The sequence below is a fragment of the Neofelis nebulosa genome, chromosome 14 (assembly GCF_028018385.1).
Source record: "Neofelis nebulosa isolate mNeoNeb1 chromosome 14, mNeoNeb1.pri, whole genome shotgun sequence".
Lineage (NCBI taxonomy): Eukaryota > Metazoa > Chordata > Mammalia > Carnivora > Felidae > Neofelis > Neofelis nebulosa.
In genome coordinates, this window is record NC_080795.1 from 26,917,925 (window position 1) to 26,942,214 (window position 24,290).

The following is a 24,290-nucleotide window of genomic DNA, read 5'->3' on the forward strand; positions in this document are numbered from 1 at the left end:
TTAATCTTTTTGAATTTTTGTTTTCCTTGGATAAATACTTATGAGTGGAAATGTGGGATCACAGGAGAGATTTATGTTTAGTTTTATAAGAACAGCCAGGTATTTTTCTGAAGTAATTGTACCATTTTATATTCTGATAAAATTTGGGAGTTTCATTTTTTCCAATGCTTGCCAACAATTGTAATTGTCAGTCTTTTTAATTTTTAGACATTCTAGTACTTGTGGTGTTAAGGTGTTTTATTCAAGCATCCATGATAACTAATGTTGAGCACTTTTCTTCTCTTTGCTTTTTAATGTTTATTTTTGAGAGACAGAGACAGAGCATGAGCGGGGGAGGGGCAGAGAGAAAGAGGGAGACACAGAATCCAAAGCAGGCTCCAGGCTCCAAGCTGTCAGCACAAAGCCCCACTCAGGGCTCGAACCCACAAACCACAAGATTATGACCTGAGCCCAAGTCAGCCGCGTAACAGACTGAGCCACCCAGGTGCCTCATGTTGAGCATTTTTCTATGTGCTTCTTGATTCTTATCATATTTTCTTTTGTGAAGTAATTATGCAAATGTTTACACAATTTTTATTGGGTTGTCTTTTTACTGTTACATTATAAGAATTATTTATAATTTTGGATATCCAGTCCTTGTCACATACATATATTGTGAATCATTTCACCGGTCTGTGATCTGCCTATTTCTTTTCTAAAGTGTGGTCTTGGATAAACAGAAGTTTTTAACTTTGATGACTTTCATTGTCATTTTTTGGATTATTTATTTATGTGACGTGTCCAAGAAAACTTTTGCTGTTGTTGGTCAAGTGTTTTATTTCATTATTTTTTAACAAGAAAACTTTTTTACACTTAGGTCACAAAAATTTATTTAAATAGTTACGGTTTTAACTCTTACATTTAGATATAGATTTCTACTATAATATTTGCATATAGTGTGAGGAAAGGTGCAACTTTGTTCTATATGTATATAAAGATATTCTAAAATTATTTGTTGCATAGACTTGTATTTCTTCTATTTTATTGTTTTGGCATTTTTGTAAAATCAAATGACCATGTAAGTGTGATTTTCTTTCTGAGCTCTTGATTCTGTTCTATTATTCTATTCATGACAATATCATGCTCCTTTGATTACCGTAGCTTTATAATAATTCCTGAAGTCAGGTAGTCAAATTTGCCAGTTTTATTCTTTCTTACAGACTGCTCTGGATATTCTAGTTATCTGTGATTCAATATATGTTTTAGAATCATCTTGACAATTTCTATAAATAAACCTGCTAAAATTATCATCAGAATTGTGTTGACTCTATACACAAATTTGAAGATAAATAACATCTTAAGAATATAAAGCGCTGGGGACACCTAGGTGACTCAGTTGGTTAAGAGTCTGACTTTTGATTTCAGCTGCATTCATGATCTCATGGTTTGTGAGACTGAGCCCTGTATCTATGGTGCTAACAGCACAGATCCTGCTTGGGATTCTCTCTCTCCCTCTCTCTGCCCTTCCCCCACTCATGCTCCCTCTCTCTCTCTCTCTCTCTCTCTCTCTCACTCAAAATAAATAAATTAATTAAAAAAAAGAATATTGAGCTTTGTAATCCATGAACATGGTGTATTTCTGCATTGATTTGGGTTGTCTTTAATTTCTCTCAGCAATGTCTCAGCAGTGTAGAAGTCCTACATGGCTATTTTCATTTTAAACTTTTTACATTTATTTTTTATATTTTTATTTTTATATTTATTCATTTTTTATGTAAAATTATATATACTTTAGGTGTACAACACTATGTTTTGATATAGGTATACTTTGTGAAATGATTACCACAATGAAACAAATTAACATATTCATCATATCCTGCAGTTACCTTTCTTTTTTTTTTTTTTTTTCAATCCAGCAATCTCATTTCTGGGTATACATCCAAAGGAATTTAAATCACCATCTCTAAGAGATACCTGTACTTTCATTTTCATTGCATCACTATTCACAGTAGCCAAGATACGCTAAAAATCGGTCGACAGGTGAATGGATAAAGAAAATGTGGTAGATATATTCATGTATGTAATTTACATATATGAATTTATATATACATATGTATATATAGCATATACATACTGTATACTATTGTGTGTATACACACACACACACACACACACACACACACACACACACAATGGAATTATATTTGAAAAATAAAGAATTCTTATCATTTGTGACAACAGAGATGAGCCTGGGGGACATTATGTCAAGTAAAATATGTCAGACATAGAAAGAGACATATCACATAATCTCACCTGTATGTAGACTCTTAAAAAAAAAAGAAAGAAACACAGTAACAGAGAGTAGATGGTATTTACCAGAGGCTGTGGGTGGGGGGAAAGGTAGATATTGATCAAATAGTGTAAACTTTCAGTTATAAGATGAATTAATTCTGAACACCTATTGTATAGCATGATGTCAATGTTAATGATAATGTATTACATACTTGAAATTTGTTGAGAATAGACATTAGTATTCTCACCTGCAAAAGAGGTAACTTTTTATTATATACCTCAAATTAATGTAACATGGTATATCAATTATATTTTAATTTTAAAAAGGTAACTATCTTTTTTAATTTATTTATTTATTTTGAAGGAGAGAGAGAAGACACATGAGTGTATGCATGCACCAGGCAGAGGAACAAAGAGAGAGGGAGAGAGAATCCTAAGCAGGCTCTGGACTTGACTCTTAAGCTGTCAGGTCATGACCTGAACTGAAATCGAGAATCAGATGCTTAATTGACTGAGCCACTCAGGCTTCCCAAAAGGTAACTATCTTTTAAGTTAATTTTTATTATTTATTTTGATAGAGAGCATACACATGTGTGTACACACACAAGTGGGGGAGGGTAGAGAGACAGAAAATGCCAAACAGGCTCCAGGCTCTCAGTGCGGCATCCAGCTCGGGGCTCAAACCTGCAAACTGTGAGATTATGATCTGAGCTGAAATCAAGAGTTGGACACTCAACTGACTGAGCTACCCAGGTGCCCCAAAAGGCATCTATTTTTAAATGTAGCACTAAATATTTTGTTTGTGAGCCATATAAATATAATTCATACCTTTTTTCTAATTTTTTTGTTACTAGTATAGAAAAATACAATTGACTTTTGTACACATTCTGTGTGTGCTGCTAACTTACTAAATTCAATTTTTAGGTTTTTTTTATACTAGTTTCTTATAGATCCTTTAAACTAGTCATTTTTTTCACAGATTCTTTAGGATTTTCTATATAGGTAATATATTAAAATCTTACTTCATTCATAAATTATTTAGAAGTGTATTGTTACTTTCCAAATATTTATTATCCCTAGATATCTCATTATTATTGATTTCTGTTTTAATTCCATTGTGGTCAGAGAATATACTATGATTGCAATCTTTTTAGATTTATTAAGACTTGTTTAATAGGTAGCTTATGGCATGTCTTGGTGATCAGACCACAGACATTTGAAAAGTATGTGTGTTCCACAACCGTTGCACATAGTTTTTCAAATTAAAATTTGGTCAAAGTGGTTGACAGTGTTGATCATTTCTTTTACATGTTTAATGATTTTTATCAAGTTATTGTTAATTGCCAAGAGCGGGGTGTTAAACTATATATAATTATGGAATTTTCTATGTTAATAGAAATGTCTACATTTCTGTGTTTGATATTTTATCAGTTATTGGTTCATCTATTTTGCTGCTTGAATATAAGGTACATAAAGATTTATGAATATTATGTCTTTCTGATGAGCTGATCCTTCATCATTTTGAAATGCCCTCTTTACCACAGAGAGTACTCTATTTTTCAAAGCATAACTCCCTACTATTTCACATCAATTCTGTATATAGTTGTATCTTGTTTTTTAATCCATTCTAGCTGTCGCTGCATTCCATTTGGACTGTTTAGCCCATCAACATTTAGCATACTTTTAAATATGACTGGACTTGGGGCGCCTGGGTGGCGCAGTCGGTTAAGCGTCCGACTTCAGCCAGGTCACAATCTCGCGGTCCATGAGTTCGAGCCTCGCGTCAGGCTCTGGGCTGATGGCTCGGAGCCTGGAGCCTGTTTCCGATTCTGTGTCTCCCTCTCTATCTGCCCCTCCCCCGTTCATGCTCTGTCTTTCTCTGTCCCAAAAATAAATTAAAAACGTTGAAAAAAAAAATTTTAAATATGACTGGACTTAGGTTCATTATGTTAATAATCTGATTTCTGGTTTTCCATCCTTTTTTTGTTGTTGTTGCTGTTCTTGTTGTCAAATTGTTCCAACTTTTCCTTCCTTTGGGTTATTTGTAATATTTTTTGAGGAGGGAAATTATACTTCTTTGCATTATTGATTGTTCTAGAAATTATATTACATATTTTTAATTTTTCACACTCTATTTAGAATTACTATTGTACCACTTCACTTTTAGAAAAGTCCATATTATTCTCCTTCATTATGGTACAGAGATTGAACATGGACCAAGGTGAAGCAGTTTTCAAACTCTGTGTGTGTGTGTGTGTGTGTGTGTGTGTGTGTGTGTGTGTGTGTGTGTTAGAAATGTTCTTTCAAATAGAATCTTACAAAGTTCACTCTAAAAAACAGATTAACTCAGGGCGTCTAACTGAAGTGGAAACAGATATGGGGTTATTTCAGGCACTTCTGCAGAACCACCTCTGGGGCTCTTTTGAACTATTTGAGACTCACTAATGTAGAGATTGGATTTAGTAACCATAAGAGCTCCTTTCAATTCTGAAATTATTTCACATGATCATATGTGTATGTAGAGTCTGACATGGTGATATGCAAGTTTTAGGAATAGGAAAGTGGGCATTTGAAGGTCATGGTTGAGTGGTCATGTAATCCTGCTATCGGTTCCTTCAGAATTATTTCTCTTATCAGTGCCCAGGGGTGATCAGGCCCCACAGATGTGCATACCATGCTTAAGACACCCATGGCTCTCAATTTATTAATTTTTAGTGAGGCATCATTGCCATGGAAACTGTAAAACATGACGTTTAAATGCTTAAAGACATCCTCTCCTATAAGAGATGAACAAGTTACTGAATTGTAATCTGGCAGTTCACTACTCTAGAAAATGTAAAATTAAAGTAAAGGAGAAGTAACCATTCTAACAAGAAGTCCTTAAGCTAAGATTGCTTGAGACTCTGTTTCCCAATACAGTGAAAATCTTTTCAAGAGAGTAAAATTTTTGAAATCTGAATCAGGCTTCCACTCGGTCAGTGCTAAATGCATCCTCACCAATTTCTGCCCATAATCTTTAGGGTTGTGTCATCTTTAGGTGATAAGTTCTCTGCGCCCCCCCCCCCACCCCGTATCTTCACATGTGCTGTATTAATTTCCTAGGGTTGCTGGAAGAAATTATCACAAACTTGGAGACTTAAAGCAACAGAAATTTATTCTCTCACAGTTCTGGAGGCTAGAAATCCAAAATAAAGGTGTTGGCTGAGTCGTGCTCTGTCTTTGAAGGCTCTAGGGAAGACTTTTCTTCCTCTTCCTAGATTGTGATGATTGCTGGAAATCTTTGGCATTTCTTGGCTTGAAGCTGCCTCTCTCCAATACATGCCTTTGTTTTCACCTGGTGTTCTTCCTTGAATGTGTCTCTGTGTCTTCAAATAGCATTCTTCTCTCTGTGTCCATGTCTCACTATCCGAATTTCCCTCTTCTGTAAAGACACCAATAATTCTGAATTTAGGGGCCACCCTAATCCAGGATGACCTCATTATAACTTGATTATATCTGGAAAATTCCCAATTTACAAATAAGATCATATTCTAAGGTTCCAAATGGACAGGAATTTTGGGTGACACAATTGCAACCAATACATGTGCCCATCACATGGTCTAGTCAAGCTTTAATACATGTACAAATAATCTAATTTTCCCTTATTCTACACTCTGATTTAAGGCAACTTTTCAACCATCAATTTGCAAGTTATCTTCAGTGTGTATATTCTCCATTTTCCATTTTTTCCTTCTCCATGTCCTATTTCATTGTTGACATCCTTCCTCCTCATGCTAACATTGTGCTGCCATGCTCCTTCTTCCCTGTCCTGTTTCTCAAATGCAGTTGTCTAACCACATCTGACTTCCAAAGTTTCTCATTCTGCCAGTGGCATGTTTCTCTTTGGTTTCTGCACTCCACTTCTTTTTTTTTTCCCTAATTTTTTTTTTAATTTAAATTCAAGTTAGTTAACATAGAGTGTAGTCTCGGCTTCAGGAATAGAACCCAGTGATTCATCTCTTACATATGACATCAGTGTTCATCCCAAAAAGTTCCCTCCTTAATATCCATCACCCTTTTAACCCATGCCCCCACCCACCACCCCTCAGCAATCCTGTTTGTCCTATTTAAGAGTCTCCTATGGTTTGCATCCCTCTCTTTTTTATCTTACTTTTTCCTTCCCTTCCCCTATGTTCATCTGTTGAGCTTCTTAAATTCCACATATGAGTGAACTCATTTGATGTCTTTCTCTGATTTATTTCGCTTAGCATAATACCCTTCTGTTCATTCCACGTTGTTGCAAATGGCAAGATTTCATTCTTTTTCATCACTGAGTAGTATTCCATTGAATGTTAGCTAGCTAGCTAGCGATGGTATATATATATATATATATATATATATATATATATATATATATATTCATCAGTTGATGGACATGAAGGCTCTTTCCATAATTTGGCTATTGTTGCTAGAGCTGCTATAAACATTGGGGTGCGTGTGCCCCTTTGTTTCAGCATTTTTGAATCCTTTGGATAAATTCCTAGTAGTGCAATTGCTGGGCCATAGGGTAGTTCTATTTTTAATTTTTTGAGGACCCTCCATACTGTTTTCCAGAGTGATTGCACCAGTTTGCATTCCCACCAGCAGTGCAAAAGTGCTCCCCTTTCTCCACATCCTCGCCAATATCTGTTGTTTCCTAAGGTGTTCATTTTAGCCATTCTGACAGGTGTGGAGTGGTATCTCATTGTGGTTTTGATTTGTATTTTCAACTTCTTTCTAGAGTGGGACAGATTGATTTTTAATGTTTAATTTAAATAACTTATTTTTAAATGTTCAAATGGAGAAGGAAAGTACCAGACGTGAAATAAGGATATGGTCTCATAAGAGGTCATGTACATATATCCAGAAGTTCAGATAATCTTAAAAACGTTTTTCAAAATAATTATTGTTTTGTTTTTTGCTTTTATAGTAGTCATGTGCTATAATTTATCATAAGATTTCAAACTAATATTAAGATGGATGTGACAAGTATCTGTTTATCAAAGTAAGCTTGGATTTAAAAGATTGAGAAACACTAACAATATACCATTTCCTTCAAATATGTTTCCCCCTGAAATGGCTGGTGAATTTTTCCTTAAAGTGTAAAGTTAACAACTGAAATAAAACACTGGCTATAAAGCTTATGATACTCTCGCACAAATCAATTAAGTAAACTTAAACACAGCCATCTTCACAGCTATCTTTAAAAAATTGAATTTTTAAAAGTATCTATACCAAATAATTTGTTCCCATTAATGAAGAATTTCAGTAGCTTACTGGAAAGGGCTGATACAATGGCCAAGATTTTCAGCAATTTATAGCCCATGGTGCACCTCCTACACTACTTGGTATTCTATGCTTCCGACATCAGCCATTTCCTACACCTTTCAGTCACAGAAACTCTTTGTGTGATTCATTAAGACTACACAGTAGTGGCCGGAGATTTTAGTTTTTCTGCTGGTCTTGAACTGGTGTCTGACAAAGAATCAAAAAACTCTTGGCATTTGTAGTTTGACATTGATGATTTCAATTATTTGAGAATGTAGGTGAAGCATAAATTTTAATCATGTTCTCCTTAGGCTGGGCTAAGTCTCTTCACTAATAAAGAAAATGAAAGAACTGCCCAACCCCCACATATCAACATGGCTTTGTTGTTCCCCAGGCATCACCTTAAAGGCATAATTGTCATTAAAAGCAAGTTATGTAACATGTTCCCATTATGCTTTATCTAATCTTATGAAAGGAATGGTATACTTTTATAGAATTTATAATATGGTAAATGGACAAAGGTCTCAACAGTTTCCCTTGGGATGATCAAATATCTATACGCTTTACCTATGTTTACTTCACATTAAGAAAACAGATTCTCTTGATGGACTATTACAAATCACTCTGCAATAAATATACCTCACATTGAGACCCCTGAAAGCAAAGGGAGCCCTGTTTACCACCTCTGCTCTCCTCACCTCCCCTCTGCCAAATCTTACCTGAGTCGAAATGAAAGGGATCCAGAACAGGAGGATGTGCAGTAGTATTGTGGTGAAGATTAATCATTGTTAGAGGATTTGGGCTTGAATCAATGTCGGTAGATTGCTTGGTAGGCTATCTTGGGCAAGTTCCATGGCTTCTGGAAGCCTCAGTTTCTGAAGCTCAATACCGGGCGTGACAGCAATGCCATCTCAGGTTTATATCAACAACAAAAATGAAATGTGGCACCCATGTCTTTTAGCACCCTCAAGAACACTTAAGTTTTTATTTAACATTTCTCTCTCTTTTTTAGAGCTCTTCTGTACTTCAGAGATATAAAATGCAAAAAGTCCATGAGTAAAGATTAGATAAAAGGTGATTCTACTTACACTTATGCTAAAGTATGTTATGAGACTAGCAAAAAATTAAGCACAGTCGAAGAACGCTTGCAGCAATAGCAGCCCAAGTGGATCCGCAAAGAATGAAGCATTGATTTGATGGCACACACATTGTTTACAGGGGATGGCAGTGCTGGTGGTAGTAGGCATGATGATGTGAGCATCTAGGAAGAGCAGAGTGCACAATTTATCTGAACACAATTACATCTCCAGGGGCGCCTGGGTGGCTCACTCGGTTAAGCATCAGACTTCGGCTCCGGTCATGATCTCACGGTTCATGAGTTCGAGCTGTGCGTTGGGCTCATTGCTGACAGCTCAGAGCCTGCAGCCTGCTTCAAGTTCTGTCTCCCTCTCTCTCTGCCCCTCCCCAGTGCATGCTCTGTCTCTTTCTCTCTCTCTCTCAAACATGTATTAAAAAAATAAAAATTAATAAAAATTTAAAAAAAAAGAATTACATCTCCAAATAAAGTCTTAATAGATTTCAATGAGACTCAGCAAACATTCCTAGAATTTAACATGGGAATAACTCATATCAAGATTTTAGCTAAGATAGTCCGTGGTATTGCTGCCTCATCATCCATTTTGTTTGGCTAAGCAGCCTGTGGTGGGTGCAGGGGTGGGGGGTGGGGGGGGGCGTCTTAACCTGACACTGGTCTCCTTGTGCAACTGCATGACCAAGAGAACAGCCCTCAGGGCCACAGGCAAGTGTAAGTTGCTGATAGGACTTCCCCAACAGTCTCCCCTGTCTCCCAGGGCCTAATCCTTGTGCTGCCCCTTAGATAAAATCCCCATGTAGTTTACCAAAATCCTGCTCTTTTTTTGGTTTGCATTGACCAATTAGGCCTTGGACAGGAACTTTAATGTACTCCATCCACAGACCATAATAAAAGCATGTGCCCCTGCACCTGCCTCTCTTTCTGCCTGTACCGTGCCTTGACCTCCCCATGTCACCCTGTGCAGCACTGCGTGTAACTCTTCCAGAACTGCTGAGTAATAAGTTTCTCTATTTCAATTTCTCTAGTGGTCCATTGTTGAACCATTGAACTGTGGCTCACCACCTCCAGCACCCTGTGCTCCTTTAACAAATGTTAATCTAACAAACTCATAACACCCCAACAAAATTGTGTGACTAACTGCGTTTAGTTCATTATGAAGGAACAAGAAGAGCAAAAACTTGAAGCAGAAAACCAGGCAGCTTCAGAAACAGCTTGAAAAAAATGGCAGACATAGTTTTATAGGTGAGGACTTGGCAATTTAAAAAGTGTTTTCTCTTAGGGTACCTGGTGGCTCAGTCAGTTAAGTATCTGACTTTGGCTGAGGTCATGATCTTGGGGTTTGTGGGTCTGAGTCCCGCATCGGGCTCTGTGTTGACAGCTCAGAGCCTGGAGCCTGCTTTGGATTCTGTGTCTCCCTCTCTCTGCCCCTCCCCTGCCTCTCAAAAATAAATAAACATTAAAAAATGTTTTCTTTTGATTATGTGTAGATTATTTGTTGTTATCTAAATCTCAATATATTTTCTAAATTAAGTGTTCCCATTTTAAAGATAAGGTAGCCAAGAGACACAATATATCCTGATTTAACTACAAAAGCCACTTCTAAATTTGAGGCAGGAACTGCCTTTTCTTTAGTTTCTCTTGAGTATTATATGTAATATTACAATATGAACTATAAAGAAGGCTGAGATGAAGAAGAGCCAAATAACCACTAGCAAACAACTAAAGGAGAAAATAACAGGGGGGAAAGACAAAGATTCTTCTGACATGACACTATATAAGAAAACAAGTCTCAGGGCTTCTCAGAGAGCATGGTTTTGATTTTTAATGCTTTTGCCATAAAACTGTAACTTCCCCTAAGAAACTATTCTTATCCTATTGATATTAAAGCAATATAATACTTAGCTGAAAATTACTCAGCTGGGTCCTGTACTCATTCTATATCTTGAAGGGATAAATACTTACTTCCTTTGTTGAATAGAAACAAAAATATGGAAAAAATATGGAATTGAGGCCACGAGGTACTGTCTTAAAGAGTTTGAAGCATCTGTTTTTTCTTCATTCAGTGAAAACATTTCTGCACAGCTACACTTTGTGACATATAACCTTATAGAATATATAACATTGTAACTTCACAATGATTTTTTAAAATTATATTCAAAGGTGCTCTTATGCCATTCAGATGTTCAACTTACCCTGATACTGCTAAGGTATCAGGAAGGGTAAGTATCCTCTAGTCCTAGGATTTCTTCTTTTGGTGAGCCTACCTCCCTGGACTGTACCCTTCACTAGTTCATACCTCACTCCGCCCTCCTGCTTAGTGAGACAGAATGACTAGAGAGGCTGGAGTTTGGCATCCCCACCTGACTCAGGTAGGTTAATCTCTGATAAGACTCCAACAGTTTAGGATCTGGTTAAATAGTTCTTTCTAAAGGCAGGCCTTATTAAGAACAGAATATTCTGGGGATCTCTGGGTGGTTCAGTCAGTCGAACTTATGACTTTGGCTCAGGTCATGATCTCACGGTTTGGTTCGTGAATTCAAGCCCCGCGTCGGGCTCTGTGCTGACAGCTGGGAGCCTGGAGCCGGCTTCGAATTCTCCCTGTCTCCCTGCCCCTCCCCTACTTGTGCTCTGTCTCTCTTTCAAAAGTAAATAAACATTAAAAATAAATTAATAAATAAAAGTCAACACCTGCTAATATTCAGAAAAGAAGAATCTTATTCAAATAAAATTATTTAAAAAAAAAATAACAGAATGTTCTCAAGTATTTCAAAATGGTTCCTTTTCCCCCTCTGTCTGCCAGAAGCATGAGGGATATTTTTGTCCGATATTCACTGAGAGGACCTAGGAGAACTCCTGGATATGAAACTCACCACGATTGGGTCCCCTAGAGTTTTTAATTCTCAGAGTTGTCTACACTGAGGCTCCAGTGGTTCACCAATTACAGTTGAAGTTTTCCTGCCCTGACACTCATATCTAGAAAGTTGCTGCCCTAGTTGTGATCTGCTGTGTCTGCCTGTCTGTGTCTCCAACTTTTGGGTGCAGTTTGCTGTGTGATCGCATTTCTCTGAAGGATCTTAGATGACTTGTTGATTTTCACTCTGTTCAATTTTTAACTTGTTACTACAGGGTGGTGACTTCTAAGATACTTACATGCTGGGACAGAAACTGGAAGTCAAGGCTGGAAGAATTTTGAGGGGTATAACAGAGAAAGTTTACTAACCGGACTGTTAGTAAAAATCTAGAATTTTAGGACACTATCACTGAGGGCTCAAATGGACATGAGGAAAACGTTACTGGAAAGCATCAGAAAGAGGATGGCCGTCAGGTAGTCACACATAGCTTAGAAATATTGCCTCCTGTAGTCATGTGGAAAACAGAATGTTAAAATGATGTTTCATTATATAGTGAAGGAGAATTCTGAGAAAAGTAGTAAAGGTTCTTCCTGATTTCTTCTTCCTGTTTATAGGGATGCCTTTTGAAACCCATGGCAGGACTGTATAGGTAAGTGAAAGCACATACCCTTAAAATATTAGAGCAAAACTACAGATTCTCTGTACACAAGTTCTCTTCTTTTAGAAACATCATTGGCCTTATGACTGGCCCTTCGTAGAGACTGACTGCTTGACCATAGACCATAATGATTCTTCTCTGGAAAGGACACTGGCAACACCCAGTTTTAGCAATGCCAGAGCATGCCTCTAGCATCCAGTGCCCTCTTAAATGATGGCGTGTGCAGCTTCGTGAGTCTAGTGGTGATAACAGGGAAACTTCATTGGGATAGTTTGGTGGGTGATCATATCTGCACAGGCTGTTTGGTTCGTGACCATTTTCACTCAGTACTCCAGTATTCCCCAGGCATCTGTGAGCTGCATGGCATACTTCCAACATTTTTCTTTTCTGATTAAAAAGCCATCAGTTTCTGTTGCTTACAACTAAGAACGCTGATTGGTATACTTTTTCACCTAGACTCAATTCCCTGAGATCAAGAACTCTTTATTTTGTTTCTTTTCTGTCTTTTTCTAGTGTTACCTTGCATGTATCCATAAACATATGAATATGGCTGTCTCAAATGTTGCCACATTTTCAACTGATTTGGCTTAATTGTTTGCTGATCCTTTTTGTTTTGTTGTTTTATTCTCTCTTCCCCATTTTTTATTTGTTAGTAGAGTGGTTCAGTGTAGTCTCTATAATCAGACTAAATGGATTTGAATACTGGTTCTAAATTTTACTAGCTTTGTGACCGTAGGCACAGCACTAAAACTCCATATGGCTTTTTCGTATTAAAAATTGGCATGATTGTAGTATCTGACACAAAGCGTAACAGTAATTCAATTTTAATCAGATAATTCAAATAAATAAATTCAATTGCTACTTTTGTTGCTATTTTTACAATCATTTAGAACACCTGCTAGTTCTTTTGTATTTTTATATTCTCATAATAAAAACTTTATAAGGGAAGTTTTTATCATGTAATTATACTGAACCAAAATGTCCAATATGCTGTAATTATCCATAAAGCAATTTTTGTTTATATGTTATTTTTAAATACTAAAAACAAACAAATTTGTGTAAAATCTGTAAGAGTATTTCCATCCCTTCCTTGGAGGGGGATTTTTTTTTTTCTATTTGAGAGCAGTGTGGGATCATTACATGGAGACACTTGGTAGAGGGCTTAATGATATTATGTAAGGTTGTCTTCACTGATGTTTGCAGTAGTTTTCACAGGTTTAAATATTAAGTTTATCCACAAAGCATTTTGATGGGGAGCAATAAAATAATTCATGCAAGCAAATATAACATTTGCAGAAAGCCTAAAATTAAATATGGCCACTGCTAAAAAAAAATGTAATGCAGAAGCATAAAATACGTATGAAATTATGTAAATAGGCTGGAAAAAGCATTCCAGCTAAACTTGACTACTAGTTTTCTGAAGGCTTGCCAAACTCCAAATAAAAGCTGCATTGAGTAGAATGTTTAGACATCTGGATACTTTTTCTTTAAATTCCAGGAAAATATTCCGCATTTAGTTTGAAATGTGGCTACCTAAGTCGCTATTTCCACTACAGTCAAAATAGTTATTCTTTGTAATTTCCTGTTTGTCATATTACTTCTTTTCAACCAGCTGATGATCAAAGATACTCACAATATTTTTTTAAACTGTTTTTCCTGCCTAATTTTCTAGTTAGTGTTTTAACAGGCTTGCATTGGCAAGCCAACTTTTCCTTTGACCTATTCAGGCTTTCAATCTTTAGACTTCACTCCACTGCCAGAGCTATGCAATTTATTAAAATTAAATTGAACACTGCAAAAAATATTAACAAAGTTCAGCAGTTCACCAAATTTAATGTCGAAAATTATTTTTCCAGTCATGTTCATGTTGCAGGAAATTCTTTGAATACTGAATCTATCTTGGGCAATTTCAATCTATAACAAAACCAGGAAGTAGGCCTTATACTATTATGTGACTTTTTTCTTCAAAATCCTGTACGTTAACCTCTGGAAAACTAAATGTGTTTAGTTTAGTTCTGTTACATAAACCACATTTGGTGTCCTTATTATTTCACTAAGAATCTCCCAGTCTGAGCCCTAGCTCAGTCAACATTTACTTAATCACATATTAATAAAATGCAGACAGTTAGGGCGGTATTTGAGACAAGGCTTTATACAGTTAATCCAACTTCTGAATAAAGAAATTGGAATTCACACAAGTTAAACATATGTTCAGTGGAAAATAATGTGTCTTCACAATGTGTTCAATCTACTCCAATGTTATTTCTCACTTACTTCTCAATGGCAATCAACATGTGCACAAAAACAACATGGAAGTCATATAAGAATGCGCCATCTGAAAATAGAATTAGTTTTCGCTCATTTTTAAACACTATTCAAAAATTGAACTTACAAATTACCTATGTCTTGTGGCACATAAAGAGTGTGTTTATCCTTTATTATATCACATAGTGTTTTCTGAATGTAGTGTCCTTGGAAAATTTTAAGCCCCATACATTGCTTTTGTCACAATATATCATCATATATCACGATCAAATATTTGAACTGCTTTCTTTTTGTTTCTGTTTATGAATATATAAACATCATAATTCTTTGAGATGTTTATTATTATGGCAGAGGACTATTTGTATATTCAATAAGAAATAAGTATATCTATAAAGTAAATGACTTAAACATAAATGTATCGAGACCAATTCTGTGGATACTCTTGACATAGAAATATGTTCCTTGTTCCTTATAGGATATGTCTTTTCTAATTTTGTTGAAATTACTTTGCTTTCCACATATGGAAAGAAAATAATTAGAACAATGAATTTTCATAGAATATTCATAATCTAAGGGCGATGTTTACTATAGATAGAACTTAGCATTAAATATACACATGTATTTATATGTACATATATATTGAAATTCTTTAATGAACATTTTATCAGAAGTTTATTATGACCATAATCTGTAAAAATTGAGCTTGTATAGGTAATCACTGACTATAAGAACATACCTGAAGATTGGAGATTTTTAAACTAATAATCTGAATGCTAATAAAAACTATTTAAAGCCTATTTAAGTAGATACTTTCTTGGAAAAAAATATTAGTGGACTAGGTTTTGTATGTTTTAGAGTGTTATTTATATTTAATCATTCTGAAGTCAATAGAATGAGCATTGTAGCCTAACTTTTATGTGTAGTTCTGTCTTCTCCATGTTACAGTTAGTCATGCATGCGATTGTATCCACTTTAGGGTATCTTTGTATTCCACTTTGTCAAATAAGGCCTAAAAAGACCCAAATTAAAAAAAGCAAATATGTTTTCTTTGCATAATGCCAATGCCAAAAAATAGAAGGCCTGTGAAGTAATTAAGGACTGGTTCTAAAATATCTTATTTATGATACCAGCCGATGAAAAGACTTCAGAGGAAGTATAAGAGAGGAAGGACTTTAAAATGTAAGCCCAAGTGTATAGTGACTTTATTCTTAGCATAAGTACATTAACTTTAGATTAGAACACTTTATTTACAGAAGAGATAATAATTTTCCATGATTTTTTTAAATGTTTTTGTTTTTTGAGAGAGACAGAACAGAGCATGAGAATGGGAGGGAGACACAGAATCCGAAACAGGCTCCAGGCTTGAGCTGTCAGCACAGAGCCCAACACGGGGCTCGAACTCATGAACCAAGAGATCATGACTTGAGCCAAAGTCAGACACTTAACCGACTGAGCCACCCAGGCACCCCATGATTTTTTTATATAATAAAATATTTAAGCATTAGTTGCATGGACTGGAGATGGACTATGGTTAGAGAAAGCAGAATAGTTTTATGGATTCAATGTTAAAACCTTCTAAATTGGAAATTGGAAAAGAGATAATTAAAACAAGATAAGTTGTTCACCTAAGCAGGAGGTCATTTTTCCGTTTGTTGTTAGTTTAATAAATTTCTAACACTACAGTAGAAATTAATATTTCTCTTTCATAAACTATTTTTTTCTGAAGACTTGATTTGAGACTATGATGTATTTGTCTTGTAACAGACTAATGCTATATTTAAAAATACTTGGAAAATCCAGGTACATTACTTTTTAATTATGTTTAAAGATACTGGTGAGCTGCCAAGTCAATGAGAACTTGAGAGGCTAAGATCTTGGAAAATAAAAATGTAGAAAGAAGAGAACCCATAGACCAGAAGCCAATTTTCTCCTGGCATAATTGCTAATTATTGGCATTATGCTGAATCCTAAGAAGTGAAACAAAAGCCTACAAATAAGAGCCATAGAGGGTTTTAACAAAAGCAGAAAATTTGGCAACTATATAGGGCTGGAGTTGTAGAAAATAGAGCAGGAGCTATCAAAGCAGCCAAGACATGTGGAACCAAGAGTTGACTAAAGAGTGAAGTTCAAAGAAGTGAACTTTATATTCAACAATTTTGCTTCTTGGCATTAGACAAATTCTTAAAGCTGCACATAAAAATAAGTTAAAAATCTAAGTAAAAATCTGAAGACAAGGATGGACTTTTGTTCAATCCCAAGAAAAGAGAAAAAAGAAAAATTAGTTCAGGAGCTATTGAAAGGGAAGGTCCTCAGTAAGCAGTACAACTTTTCATTTGAGATCCCCGGAGACTTGTGTTCTAAAAGCCAGAAAAAACCAGAGATGAGTGAAACCTTATAAAAAGTCTAATCCAACTTTTAATCAGATGATTAGTCACTGAATTAAGGTAATTTATACCTAACTCTATCAGCCCATCAGAGGAAAGAATAAATCCTCTCTAGAGGAAGATCACATCATCAAAAATCTCTATTATTTATCATACAGAAAGCATAATATTCAACCCAAAATTACTAGATATACTAAGAAATAGGCACAACACACCCACATGCACACACACACACACCCCACAAACAAATAAACAGCAAAGAGAACAATAGAAAGCAGTCATAGAATTTCAAATAGCTATAATAAATATGTTAAAAAATAGGTGAAATATATTACTAAAAATTAAAATTTATAAAAAAATTTATGATTTTTAAATTAAAAATGATATAAAATTATGAAAGATTTGGCAGAAGATTGGACACAGCCAAAGAGAAAATTAGTGAACTGAAAGATAGGTGGAGTGAAAGTACCCAGGACAATGGTCTAAGAGCACAAAAAAAAGACAATATATGAAAAAGCCTGAAAAATAATATGTGTAATTAAAGTCTTAGAAGAGAAGGAGAGAGAAACTAAAGTAGAAACTATATTTGAATAGACACTAGTTGATAATTTTCAAAATAATGACAAATATGAAGCCATATGTTCAAAAATCCGTGTGATTCTAAAAACAAAACCAAAGAATACATTTAAAAAACAGAGGGATAAAACTGCATTGCTTTTGAAGCAGCATTGGGATGCCAGGGTGGCTTAGTCAGTTAAGTGACTGACTTTGGCTCAGGTCATGATCTCAGGGTTTGTGGGTTTGAGCCCTGTGTTGGACTTTGTGCTGACAGCTGGAGCCTGCTGTCTCCTTTCTCTCTTCCCCTCCCCTGCTCTCTCTCTCTCTCAAAAATAAAAGGAAACATTAAAAAAATAAAACAGCATCAATAAGACAAGTAGTTTGTGTCTTAAGAATAGTAATGTAAAATAGTATACAGTATAATATTGCTTTTAAGCTGCCGAAAGAAAATTACCAACAGCCTAGAATTATATGATCAGCAAGAGTTTCTCTCAAAAGTGATGAGGAAATTAAAAAGAATTCCATAATTTCAAACCTTAGAGGCAAACTGCATCAGAAAAAATAATGAAGGGGGTGCTTCAGGCATAAGAAAAATTATCTTAGAAGCATACAAATGTTGAAAGGCATGAAGACCATTTGAGAGGGTAAAACATGGATTGATTTAAATGATTGTTGAATATATTATATAATAATAATGGTAATAATGTCTTTGGGAAACAAAATGTAGAATTAAAATAAATGGCATGATAATATAAAAGGCAGAAAATTTAAAACACACACACAATTAAAATGGTCCAAATAATAGCATTACTTATAAACTAGTAGCCTATAATATGGTAAGGATGCATTTGGTAATCTCTAGAGAAATGTAAGAATGGTAAAAGAAAGGGTAATTTACAAGTAAATATAAGTGGAAAATAAGCTAGTTTAAGTATTTGGAAAAATGTGAGGTAATTGGAAAATAAATAATGCAGTTATAGAAATAAATAAATATTTATATTAAATATAAATGGATTAAATGTTCCAATTAAGACATCAACAGAATGGATAAAAATAAATGCTCCTTACAAGGGATGTATTTTAGGAGCGCCTGGGTGGCTCAGTTGGTTAAGTGTCTGATTTTGGCTCAGGTCATGATCTCGCAGTTTGTGAGTTTAAGCCCCACGTTAGCCTCTATGCTGACAGAGCAGAGCCTGGAGCCTGCTTTGGATTCTGTGTCTCCCTCTCTCGCTGCCCTTCCCCTGCTCTCTCTCTCTCTTTCTCTCAAAAATAAACCTTAAAAACAATTAAAAAAAAACAAGAGAAACAAATATAAATATAAGTGCCTTTAAATATAAGGGCACAAAACAATGGGAAAAAAAAGACAGGAATAAAAGACATGTATGAAAACACTAATCAAAGGAATCTAGTGTAGTTTAATCCATATTAGGCAGTGTGGACTTAAGGGCATGATCCATAATGCCTGACACCTGCTGGAACAGGTAATTGTTACTTTTAGGAAAATATAGTTGGACTTCTAATCATCAAATCAAATTGGTCAGAATTGAATAACACTAAAAATAACTAGTTAAGCTTTGACAGAATCTAACCAGCTTCTGAGTGAAGATGGTGGTAGATATCTAGAATATAGTATTTAAGAATTTATATAGTGAAAAACTAAGAAACTTAGAAGGATATTTTCATTTTCTAGGTTCTTAAAACCATGGCATGAATTTTCTAGTTATAAGATTTCATAAATCACGAATTCTGTACAGCAAGTATTTAGGACACAAATTGTGAAATTAGACCCTGACTTAGAGTCCAGACCAGCTTGTCTTTGTGGCCTTGGCATATGAGTTATCCTCTGGAAGCTGCAGATAATTTAAGGAACCCAAACTGTATAGAAGGGAGGTCTGGCCTTTGGATGGGGATGCCCTATTAACAGGCTAAAACTTTGTCCTTATAGGAACAGGTGATGCTTGAGAACATGCTAGAGGGATTTCTAAAGATGATCGCGGCAGGAACCTCCAGGTCTAAGGCAGCACGGTTCATTTACAATGTCAAATTTTAGTGTTTAATGTTTACCATATTTATCATCTTCCTTTCATTTCATTTCATTGTCTGAGGACAATTTATGACCTTTTATAAATTATTACACTGGCACTAACAAGGAGCAGATAAGGGTATGAATTTCTGAGATGCTAACAAAATGATTTTTAGCTCTGTAGATTTGCTTTATACACTGCTGTCATATCACTGTTCTAAAAATTTGAGTTGATTATTTAATGCCCTAGGGAAATAATTTCAAAAGTGGTATTAATAGCAACGTCACACATACCTGTTTGATCACTGTACTATTATTACCAGAATTTGCATATGCCCTTTCCTAGATATTCATGCTCACATAGAGTTTCACTTAAATTAATCCAAGATGGGACACCTGGGTGGCTCAGTCGGTTAAAGGTCTGACTTCAGCTCAGGTCATGATCTCATGGTTCATGAGTTAGAGCCCTGAGTCAGGCTCTGTGCTGACAGCTCAAAGCTTGAAGCCTGCTTCAGATTCTATGTCTCCCTCTTTCTACTCCTTGCCTGCTCTCATTCTCTCTCTCTCTCTCTCTCTCTCTCTCTCTCTCTCTCTCTCTCTCAAAAGTAAATACATTGAAGAAATAAAAATTAATTAATTAATCCAAAATGATGACAAGTTTAAAATTCTGGGAGCTTTTTACGCTGAAGAAATATGACACTAATATAAGAAAACATACAAATAAATATTTTGTTCAAACCTAAATAAAATGGTAGGGTTATTTTGTCAGGGTCTTTATTTTACCAAAATTGGATTTTACAGTCAACGCTTGATTATCTGTAGGCAGCTTTTCATTATTTTAATTAATCTGAGCTCATCTTGTCCTCACTTTCTTTTTGGTATTGTAATTAAATTTCATTGAAACCCCCTGTTGATTTTTCCCAACTTTTACTTATGACCATTTTTAGCCCTGGACTATGGAAATGCTATTTATTGCACACTTTAAAAATCCAAGTACATAGTTATTTTCTCCCCATTCTGTCTTCCTCTAACCTCATCAAGGATAGATGTAAAGAAGAAATGAGAAGCTTAGGGAGAAGTCACATTGAGTCACTCATTTTGGGAGGTGACAATGGAGAAAGAAAGAATGCGATAAATAAATAGTACTAGCAAACAACAGAACTTTTCCCATCTTTCTGATTCAATCTTTCAAAGTATAGTTTATCATAGTGTCCAGTGGAGGCCAGTGCATAGGTATTCAACATTTTTCTGTTGATCTATACCTATCTCACCTATAACTATCTATATCTATATCTATATCTATATCTATATCTATATCTATATCTATCTGTCTATGTCTGTCTGTATCTATGTCTATATCAGAAGTCAAACTCCCAAGAGTGGCAGTTTTTGCCAGTTTTCATTGCAATGGCTTTAGTTCTTTCCATTAAATTTCAAAAAACTTGTTCCACTCTAGCAGCCAGTGAGCTCAACTGAAGAAATGAAATGACAATGAGATGCAAGACACAAAGAAAGGTGTGTCTGGTCGCAATAACAAGGTTGCTTTAGTAGCGGGTGATTTAGTGAAATGTAACCTGTGTGTCAAGAATACAGATTATATATTTTTGTGATATAGGCATTTGGCCACTCTAAAAGCAATGGAGGAAAATAACCACTAGAACTTTTATTCTCAAAAACATCATACAAAAATACAATATGACTGGGTGTTATCTACTTATCATTATCCATCGCTTTCTCTTTCTGCAAATATATGTCCATTCGCATTTATGTTTACGCATATATATTGACATACATGTATGTGCATATGTATATATATCAGAGAGAGTAATAAGCACATTAAGAATTAAAAGGGTAAGGCCAGTTGAAAGAACTATAGGCTATTTACATAAACTCTTCAGTTTTTGAAGCTTATGAAACACTGGAAGGTATGGATTCATAAATATCAAAACTTGACAAAGAAGGGGGAAGGTTTTGGTAAATAAAGTTCACTAAATTAAAAAATAATTTAAATAATGTAATATAAACAAATTTCAGAAACCTCAAAATGAATTTAAGAAAAGCAAAATAAATTGTGCAAACATTGTATTCTCTTACTTATAAACAATGAACTCTAATCAATTGAATTTACGTCTGTTGCTATGTCCTGATATTTCAATTCTCAATGAAGAAGACTAAACTCTTTCATGTACTAGAAAACTATTTTTTCCCTAAGTAGCTTCAAAACAGTTTGAGGTACAGATTGAACCACACCATCATTGACCTTTAAAAAAAAAAAAAAAAAGCAAAGATGTCTGTCTTAAAATCAGGTAATTCAGGTAATACATAAGCAATGGGACAAAAAAATAATATTGATTCCAGCAAACTCTTTTATTCACTGGTCTCTGGAAGTAGTACTTTTTCTTCTCTGTGTGCAAACATTTTTATGTGTTTTAAATATGGAATTTGTGATTATACAAACAAAATATGCTGTAGAAAGCATTTGAAGCAAATGGAAATTATATATATATTTTTTTATTATAGCTGCAGTTTGATAAACTAACTTCATCTAGTCTCTAGGAAACCACTTAGCACCATAGAAGAGGTTACTTGTACATAAGACCCATTGCTCGTAAAGAGTTAATCTAGTCCCTGCGGTGAAGCACTTTACTGTCAGAAAGCTCTTTCTCTTCACTCCTGTTCACCATAGGAACAGGCCAATTGATAATAATATACATCTCTGGAACTGCTGTGATGAATAAACATCTCTCCAAATTACTCAAATTAATTTCAGCAGGTTGCAGCATTTTCTAGTATGGATTTTTTTTAAGTCCATCTTTGTTCAAATGAGAGTTTTTCACAGACAAATGGTTTTCTCAGACTCGCATGCCAAAACCTGGGCAAACATGGAAAGCTATGGCATTTTAACATCCAAAACTGGGCCATTAAGCATGTACAAATATTTGGGCTAGTAAACTTTAGTTTCAGTGTGCAATACTAAACATTCTTATTTCCATCAGAACCGTCTATGCACAAATTCTGTAATTAAATACCACTGATTTTTCTTCCTATTGACCTTTGATACATGTAAACAGGCTCCTGGGAAGGAAGGTGTTTTTTTGTAATTCTGAGAGCCTTTATTGCTCTTATTACGTTTTTTTTTTTTTTATCATTTTTTTCAATGTTCTAAAATTTCCCTAAAATACTATCTTATGCTTTTGTTTAATATTTTTTAATGTTTATTTATTTTTGATAGAGAGAGAGACAGAGCACGAGCCAGGGAGGGGCAGAGAGAGAGGGAGACACAGAATCCGAAGCAGGCTCCAGGCTGTGAGCTGTCAGAGCAGAGACCGACACGGGGCTGGAACCCACAAAATGGGAGATCATGCCCTGAGCTGAAGTTGGATACTTAACCTACTGAGCCACTGGCCAGGCACCCCAATATCTTATGTTTATATAGATATTCTTCTCTAAGAAACTCAAACTACTAAGAATATGACATCTCAGTTACCCTCAGTGTGAGGGTGGAAACAAAACTTTTCTTTTTACAGATGACAAGCCTGATAGAAATGTAATACCAAAGGTTTTCTTACTTATATGCACTCTCACCAATTGAATTAAAGATTTACAGTAATAATCAGAATTGAGGCACAAAAAATAGTATACTTTTTGAAAGGGACTCTATAACTGTATTTCCTTAGTTCAAAAATTACCCCAGTTTATTCTGAAGTTCTATGCTTGTAACATAAAGTTCACTTTCATTTATAGCTTTAGACCAATGAAGGGATGCTTAAGAATCTTAACATGTAAACAACAGAAAATGCTGCAGCTTGCTTTCTTCCATTTTTCAAGTTTTGGGTTTTCATGGGATTTTTAGCTTTAGAGAAACTTGGATATTTTTGTTCTTTTAATGTGTTTGTGGGGAGATTAAAATCCCTGTGGATGTTGGAGATTGGCATTTTAAAGGGAACTATAACATACGTTTAATAATGTCTTAAAACTCGTTGTATGATTGCCTAACTGTGGTCAGTCTGTGAGCAATCATATATTTTAGAATGCAAAGCTGCCACCTATTTTCAGGGTAAGAAAACATTTAGTAATTTTTCTCTTCAATTTCATTAAATGTTACTTGATGCTAACAGCATCAATACCTTGGAACACATATGCAGCCATATTGTTCTTAGGTTCTGTGATGGTGATGTAAGTGTGACACTTGCAATAAAGGTAAAAGCAATATTCTACAGAATATTCATTTATTTTCTATTCATTTGATCAATAAATGTTTATTAAGTGCCTTCTGGATTTAGAGAATGTTCTAGGGGCTGGATACATAATAGTGAACAAGACAGATGAGGTCCTTGAAATTGAAGGTACATTCTAGGCTGCTGTAGTATCAGAAATGCAGATCTACATAAAGAAAATAAGAACACAAGAGAAGGAATATGTGAAGTTAAAATAAAAGTTTTTATTTTCTTGTTCCTTATTAATCTAACAAATAATAGCTTATTCAAAATAATAATTGCAAAACTTATTAGCTGTGTATGCTTATGTATGTTATATATTTGTGCATATATATTTTTATTTATGTTCATGTAAAATTGGAATTAATGGCAGTAATGATACGTGAGGCAAAGGGGAATAATTAGAATTATTTTGTTATTATAAAGTATTCATATTACCTGTGAGTGGTAGGTATAGTGTTACTTGAAGTAAACTTGGATTTGTTGAAAGTGAGTATTGCAACCTCTAGGCAACTGCTAAAAAAAAGTAAAAAAGGAAGCATAACAACATGTTAAAGAAGGAGAGAAAATGCTTAATTGAAACCACAAAAAGCAGAAAATATGTGGAAAACAAAGAGACAAACAAAGAGCTGGGGCAACAAATAGAGAAGAAGAATATGGAAAATATTAATGCAAATATATAT

At 34.9% G+C, this 24,290-nt stretch overlaps 1 long non-coding RNA gene across 1 annotated transcript in view; it reads right to left on the reverse strand.

Annotated features, from left to right (window-relative positions):
* Nucleotides 1–5,407: 5,407 nt before the first annotated feature.
* Nucleotides 5,408–24,290, reverse strand: part of LOC131495102 (uncharacterized) — a 175,253-nt gene continuing 156,370 nt past the window's right edge. Inside the window, exon 3 of the long non-coding RNA XR_009253765.1 lies at nt 5,408–5,692. This is a non-coding gene — a long non-coding RNA (uncharacterized LOC131495102). The remainder of the gene's footprint in view (nt 5,693–24,290) is intronic.